A 6,355-nucleotide genomic window follows, 5' to 3' on the forward strand; every position below is an offset into this window, starting at 1 on the left:
CCTCACAGAAAAGCGTGCGCCGGGTGTTTTCTCTGTGCACCTTTTCCTAGCCGGACTGAGACGCGGAAAGGATGGGTGATGCCTGTAGTTGTGTCCCGGGACTTGGAGTGAAGCCCGCCCGATGTCATTAAAGCCAGGCTGACACCATATGGCCACCAACCAGAGTTAACAATAAACATTGTATCTTATGTTTTGAGTCTCCACCACCACCGCCCCCCCACGCCAGCCCCCGTGCCCTGCATGCAGGAATGTGCTCCTGCCGGAACCCTCCACCATTTGGTGGTGCACTAAATGAAACACTCCTATGCTTCTGGCTCGGCTGCCAGGACAGGACATGGGAGGAGGGGGTTTAGGTGAGGTAGAGGGGAGTGTTGGGTTCAGACATCCAGAAAGGGGTGCCCAGTCAGTCGTTAAACCAGACCCACCACTGCTCACAAACTTCTGGGGACCCTTGCTCTGCCATGGCTCTGAAGTGTCCTACTTAGGCCAAAGCACAGTGGTCCCTTCCTATGTTAGTTTCCTATTGCTGCTGTGACAAATAACCACCAACTTTGTGGCTGAAGCCAGCACAGGTTTATCTTAGAGTTCTGGAAGTCAGAAGTCCAAAATGAGTCTTAGGGGCCAAAATGAAGGTGTCCGCAGGCTGGTTCCTTCAGGAGACTCCAGAGGAGAATCTGGTGCCTCGCCTTTTCCAACTTGCCCTGTAGCACGGCCTACCTGGCCCCTCGTGAGGTGGCGCCTTCCTGTCTTCATCTGCAGCCCCTCTTGCATCTCACCCTCTAGGTGAACTGAAGTGCCTGCCCTGCCCTGAGTGCCGTGCTGTCCCATGTCCCTGCATATGTTCCCGCTGCATACAATGCCCCCTCACTTCTGGTCCAGCCAGTACACCCCTTAGCCCTGTGGCTCAGTGTCACGCACCCATCCCCAGTCTGATGCCTTCCCTGTTTCTTCATGGACCTTTGCTCAGACTCCCTGTCAGCTTATTAGCCTCTCCCCTACTGTGGATATAGCATGTTCCTGGAAATGTGTATAAAGGTGTATGTACAGAAAGGAGGCACTAGACTTCCAGCTCACAAGGAAGTCTTTAATCCCCTGACAGCTCTAAAACGAAGCTCCTGATTTAGCATCATTGTCAAACTCCTTTAAACCCTGAGTATTGTACAATGTATACGTGATGATTTAAAAATATTAAAAGCACAATTTAGACATTAAATATGTACAGTTAAATAATTTCTGTCTTTAAATTTCGGGGGCCAAAAAGTTTTTTTAAAAATGCACATATTGTGGATTGTATACCCTGAACACACTCCTGATATAAATATCTGGCCATTCCAAATGGGATATAATAAAGATAAATATAGAGCTGGGATAGAAAAGAATACAGGAAAATCCTAGTGTACCTGAAATGAAGACAAAACTGAACACCCACATTGTAAGCATGTGAGGAGCAGCTACACCGGCAGCGGGGGTAAGGAGACGGGCATAGAGGAGTTGGGCCCCCCCATGAAGGTAAGAAGTCGGAACTGACACCTCCAGAGAAAGTCTCTTGAAGACCTCGTCTTTAGAAAATCCATGGTTCAAAAAAAATGCATCCCAACACCAAAAGATGTGTTAGTCGGATCCTTGAGAAGTGGATGCTGAGACACAGTTTGAAGTACAAGAGGTTTATTGGGGAATAAAGCCTATGAAAGGTAAAAGCAGGAGGAAGCCAGGTGTGCAGGCCGAGTCTCACAAGGATGCAGATCCAACATCCGTGAAAGTAAAGGAGACGCAGCACGTGATGCAGCTCTGACAAAGTTTCAGCCAACTGAGCAAAAGGTTGTAGTGCAAATACTGCTTGTTAGATGAGTCCTGTGTTGGGCAGAAATGACCAGACCCGAGGACCCCACCTGCTCACTCATTGGCTGGGGCTACCCAAGAAAAGTGTGACCTTAGCTTGAAAGCTGAGGCATTTCCTGAAGGTGGTAATAACTGAAACTGTCAGTTGACTGCACTCCTTGAAGTTGAATGGCAAGTTCCTGAATAGAGATCTGAGTGGCATAACTCCACGGTTGCCACAGGGGACAAAAAGCTTATCTGTCTCAGGCTGGGTTCTGGGGAATAGTAGTGGATGGGGCAATATCTTTTTTTTCTTTTTTTTTTTGAAAATCCAAAACCACAGCTATTACCCCGTGGAGGTTGGGATTCAAATTTACATTACCCACAGGGCTGATAAATTGACATAAAAATTGGACTTAAGCCAATTACAGCACTTGAGGTTTCTGGCTGAAGGGAACACAGAAGCAGGAGGAACTATCCCACAATCCAGACCACAAACCTGGCTCAATATAAGTTCACAATCACAAACTGCTAAACCCACAAGGAAATGGTCCACCATTAGTGTGAACACAACACAACAGCTGAATCAAAAATCCAAGAATTTGAATTCATGTAAAGATCATCCAAAATAGAACATAACTTGAAAGTTTTATAAGATTTAAAACTAACAGGGCAGAAAGTGGAAGGAAAAGCATGGTAAATAGAAATCACTAAACCTTAAGAAAAATCAAGATACTATTAAAAAGAAATATTTGGGGTAAAAACAGAATTTCCAAAAATATATAGTCACTGAAATTTCAAAACAAAACAAAAAAACCTCAAGGGACTGGTTAAACAGTAGACCGAGACACAGCTATTAGTTAAATGAAAGAGATGAGAAACGTACACAGAATGAAGGACAGAGATAAAATGATAGATGGAAACATGAAATGTTAAAAGCATAAACCAGAAACACCTACCATATATCTATCTAGCCAGATTTTCTCATCTAGAAAGAGATAATTAGGAAATTAGGAGAAAAAATCTTTTTAAGAGAATGGCTGACAATCTTCAAGGATTGATGAAACACATAAAAATAAAATCTTCAAGAGAAAAAAGACAAATTGACATCAAAGGAAAAAATATTAGATTGACAATAGACTCATCTATGATAAAAACAGACGTCAGAAGACAGTGGACTAACCCAAAGTGGGGAGGGAAAATAACTGTCAACCTCAATTTTATACCCTGATCAATCATCATACACAAACAAAACCAAATAAAGATGTTTTCAGAAAATAAAAACTGAGGGCTGGCCCGGTGGCTCAGGCGGTTGGAGCTCCGTGCTCCTAACTCCAAAGGCTGCCAGTTCAATTCCCACATGGGCCAGTGGGCTCTCAACCAAAAGGTTGCCAGTTCAATTCCTCGACTCCCACAAGGGATGGGGAGTCCCCTGCAACTAAGATTGAAGCTGAACTGCCGCTGAGCTCCCAGAAGGCTCAGTTGGTTGGAGCGCATCCTCTCAACCACAAGGTTGCCAATTTGACTCCCGCAAGGGATGGTGGGCTGCGCCCCCTGCAACTAGCAATGGCAACTGGACCTGGAGCTGAGATGCACCATCCACAACTAAGACTGATAAGACAACAACTTGACTTGGAAAAAAGTCCTGGAAGTACACACTGTTCCCTAATAATGTCCTGTTCCCCCTCCTCAATAAAATAAGGAAAATAAATATTCACAGATCCTCACTGAAAAACTACTGAGGACTAACCTTTGGGAAGAAGAAACTTGAACCCAGTAAGAAGAAGAGCATAAAGAGACTGGTGAGAAAAAAAATATTAGTAAACATGGGTAAATCTTAATATGTGTTTACTTTACAAGACAATAATAAAGACAGATTTGGGGGACACAAAACAAAGTGGAACTAACATACCAGACAAACAATAACATGTAAGAAGGATGGGGCATGATTTCAAAGAAAGCATCCTATGGTCCTTGTGATTTTAAGAAAAGGGCAGAGATATGAATTTCATTTTGACTTTGGACTTAAACATACAGGTTTAAAATGTTCATCATAGCCACTAAAGGAACAGAAACAGAATGGCACCAAGCAGAGGGAGAAAAGGTGAATAAAGAACTTGACAAAAAAAAAAGAACTTGACTAATCTAATAGATGGTAGGAAAAGGGGGGACAAAGCAAATAAAATTTGTGGTAAATAAAGATCACAAAATAAAATGATAGGAAAAAATCCAAATATATCTATATTCACCATAAATGGAAAGAAAATAAGCAATCTAATCGAAAGACAAATTACCAGATTTTAAACTAAAATCCAGCTCTATGCTTTAGAAGTTTTAGGGGGAATTTATTAGGTTATGGTAGTGGTTGCCCAACTCCGAATATACTAACCACTAAATTGTATACTCTAAATGGATGATTCATGCTATGTGAATTATAGCTCAATAAATATGCAGTTTATTAAAAGCCAAAAAAATCAATTCTAGATGAAAGTCCTGACTGAAAAAGGTAAATTGTACAGATTTTAGAATAAAATGTTGAGGAATATCCTTAAGGCATTGGGGTAGGGAAGAAAACAAACAAAAAGGACAGAAAAGGCACAAACCCTAAAAGGAAAAGTACTAGATTTGATTACATTTAAATATAAATATTGGTGCAGCACCTACCATGAAAAATGTTAAAAGAGACAGATTGGGAGAAGATTTTTGCCATGTGCACAACCAGCAAAGCATTATGCAGATTATAACATTTAGAAACAAAATTTAAACTAACACCAGTACAAGGGTGGTGGGTAGCCTGTTGTAAGGTTAATGCACCATGGGTGAAGTGGGATAATTGGTGTGAAGTAGGCTGTTAAAAATTAAAGATGTATTTTGTAAAATTTAGGGCAACCATTGAAAATGCAGTATCGCTAATGAGTGAATGGTGAAAATAGAATTACTAAAACAACAATCCAAAAACAGGCAAAAAGGGGGCAGAGCAGCAGGTATCACAGAATGCCAGGAACACAGAAAACTTTCAGCGAGAGGGTAGATTTAAATGCACTCATATCAGTAATTATGTTAAGTGTTTGGTGATAGGATTAATATGCAGAATATGTTTTTAAAAAACACCTGTAAACCAACAACAAAAATAGTCCACAACAGAAACATCGGCAAAGGATATGAAGAGGAAATTCACAGAAGAAGAAACTGAATGTCTAGTAAATATGAAAAGATGTTCAACTTCCTTAATCAGGGAAATACACATATCCAGAAGGTGCCAAAAAAATGTATACACATTTTGAGAAAGGAAAAAAACTATTAAAATTGTAATACTCAATATATACCGATAATAAAAGATGAACTCAAGTCATGTGTGTATACATTTTTTTAGCACCCCCGGTAGAGGCGAAGTAAAATAATGAACCACCATTTCTCACTCATCGTGCTGGCAAAGGTTCTAAGTCCATTATCAGTGAGTGTTGGTGAAGATGTGAGAACAGGGCCCCGAGCACTGATGGGAGTGTTACCAGGCCCCATCTCTCTGGTGAATGGTTTGGTGAGCCTAGGGAAAATGGAGGCGCTCCTGTCACCCAGTGTTCCGTGTCTCGGTGTCTCTCCCAGGGCACGGTGCAGAATGAGACGGGTATGCAGATGTTCCTGGCAGCAGGTCTGTTTTCATTTCCCTCAGAGGAATGGAAAGGAAACGGAGTTTACGTATTCAATGAAATACTATATAGTGGTTAAAATGAATGAAGCAGATACGCTTGGTTCAACTTTATCTCAAAAGCATAATGATGAATTTAAAAAAAAATTTTAAGCAAGTTCCAACAGGATATGGACTGAATTACATCACTCACATAAAATTTTAAAATACCAAAGCCAGTGAAATGCCCAGTTTACTGATAGGTGGTAGGAAAAGCAGCAAGACAAGTGGGAACTCTAACCTCCGGGAAGGGGGGAGGGGTGGAGGACTGGATAGCACTGGCCTTATCTCTATCCCCAACTTTCCATTTTTAAAGAGAGATCTGAGGTGACAGCAACTCAGTCCTGCTCCTGTTGCTTTCACGCAGCTCAACCCCTGAACTCCCTGGGGTCCCATTAGGTGAACAAACATATTCCCCTGTTTATTGTCCCCTTTTAAGTGAGCTCCAGTTGGCTTTTCACCACTTGTAACCGGGAGGCCTGCCTGTACTTTCTTTCTTTTTCAGTTCATATCCAGTTCTTGGATATACCACCTTGTAGGTAGGTATTCCATAAATATGTAAGTGAACCTCTCCAGGAAAGGCAGGCGCCAACTCCAAAGCTCTACCATTGCTTTTGGGATGTCTCTCAGGGTTAGAAAGAACATTCATTCACACAGGGATGGAAACTGCAACTTAGGGTGAAACAAGGCACTTCCATTCGGCCTCAGTTTCCTCCCAAATGACGGGTCTGGCCCCTTCAGCCCTGGCACTCTATGATTCTCAGAATTCTGTCCTTTTCAGGTCGCAAACAACACTGGGGCATTTCACAAAAGCACCCAACCCCCTTGCTACCCTTGGAACCACAGCTCGCT

Source organism: Rhinolophus sinicus, linkage group LG11 (genome assembly GCF_036562045.2).
Source record: "Rhinolophus sinicus isolate RSC01 linkage group LG11, ASM3656204v1, whole genome shotgun sequence".
NCBI lineage: Eukaryota > Metazoa > Chordata > Mammalia > Chiroptera > Rhinolophidae > Rhinolophus > Rhinolophus sinicus.